This window comes from Myotis davidii, unplaced genomic scaffold, assembly GCF_000327345.1.
Source record: "Myotis davidii unplaced genomic scaffold, ASM32734v1 scaffold573, whole genome shotgun sequence".
NCBI lineage: Eukaryota > Metazoa > Chordata > Mammalia > Chiroptera > Vespertilionidae > Myotis > Myotis davidii.
In genome coordinates, this window is record NW_006285997.1 from 320,499 (window position 1) to 321,854 (window position 1,356).

General features: G+C 57.2%; 2 long non-coding RNA genes across 3 annotated transcripts in view; one reads left to right on the forward strand and one right to left on the reverse strand.

Moving 5' to 3' along the window:
- The window catches only part of LOC102761654, a 9,610-nt gene continuing 8,254 nt past the window's right edge, over positions 1-1,356 (reverse strand). The window contains exons 2-3 of one of the 2 annotated variants that reach the window (XR_435318.2): positions 552-819; positions 1-68 (exon numbers count right to left, since the gene is read on the reverse strand). This is a non-coding gene — a long non-coding RNA (uncharacterized LOC102761654). The remainder of the gene's footprint in view (positions 69-551; positions 820-1,356) is intronic. The other variant, XR_435317.2, reaches the window with a different exon arrangement.
- On the forward strand, positions 699-1,351 carry LOC102761464. The gene is made up of 2 exons (XR_435316.2): positions 699-777; positions 891-1,351. It is a non-coding gene; the product is annotated as an uncharacterized LOC102761464 (long non-coding RNA).

Here is a 1,356-nt window from a genome sequence, read left to right on the forward strand (position 1 = left end):
GCTAACAGAGGCGAGGAGCGGCGTGGGTGAGAGCGGGCGCTGGCGGCTGCAGAAATCCCGGTGAAGAGCTGTGATCGGAAACGATACATGTTTCTCTCTAGCGCGGGAGCTAAGGCGGGGCGGACGCGGCCACGACGCCTTAAGTAGCAGGACGGCCGCCTGTCACCGTATGTGGGTGGGGCTAGACTCTCGCTAGCCAATCCCCGTGCCTCTCCCCACCGGCGCGGCCGCTGGACGCGGACTACCAATCCCATGCTGCCAGTGCCCCACCGGCGCCCCAGGAGCCAGTCTTGTTTGCCGCATTGGACTCTGGGAGATGTAGAATGCCCGGGGGACGTCCTCTCCCGGCTCCTCCCAAGGGACTTTCCTGCGCCTTTGCCCCCTCCTGGCGGCCCCGCCCCTGCTTCCGGGCCGGCGGGGAATGGACCTGCAGTGGCCGAGGGTGGTGAGCAATGGGGCGGGTACGCGTGATGACGACAGCCCGCCGCCCAGTGGCAACTACGCCATTGGTGGCCCTTCCTCCAGCCTCTGGCGTTCTCCTCCGCTTTTACCTTTTCCCCGAATTCCCCTCGGCGGCCGTGGCGACGTTTCCGTGGCTGTAGCTGTTGAATTAGCTTAGCGATCGCCAGTAGCTATAGCTGAACTCTGGTTCGGGGCTGTGTCTTTCATTTCCACAGAAAGGTGAGCTTAACCAGATGAGTCGTGCAGTTCATGTCCTTCTCTTACTCTAGACTGGAAAGATCTGGCGGTTCAGGGATCACACGTCTCACCTGCCAGGTAGGCGGTCAGGTTCAGGGTTAGTTTCTGGGAACATCACAGCTGGTAAAACAGACACGAGCTATAAATAGCACTAATCGCAGTGTTTTGTTTTGTTCTGTTTCCCCCCCAAGGTGATCCTAGCTCTGCCTTCCTTGGTGCATTTGTCATGTATTTAGGACTTGTTGTTCCATTCGTGCTCCCGGGCTTGACAAGCCACACTGGCTGACTCACCTCTCCCCCTCTCTCCTGAGTTCCTCCTTTTCTTCCTCGCGGCCTGTAGCACATTTGCATCCGAAGGTCCCCATGCCCCTCAACCCCCTTCCTGACTTCCCTCTGGGTGTTCACACTCCTGCTATTTTCCTACGAGTCCAAGTTCAAAATCCCACCTTCGTATGTGGTTTCCTTCTCCGTTGGGCACCACCCTACCTCCAGGAATAATAAAACTCTTTGAGTCCTAGCCTTCAGCAACACGTGCCCTCAGTTCATGCCTGGACATTTTAAGGGATCTCCCAGTTATGCCACAACTGTTCCATGGGTGATGAAGTTGCCAGACTTATTTATTTACTCACGTGCTTTCCCAGTTGTTCAAGAACCCGC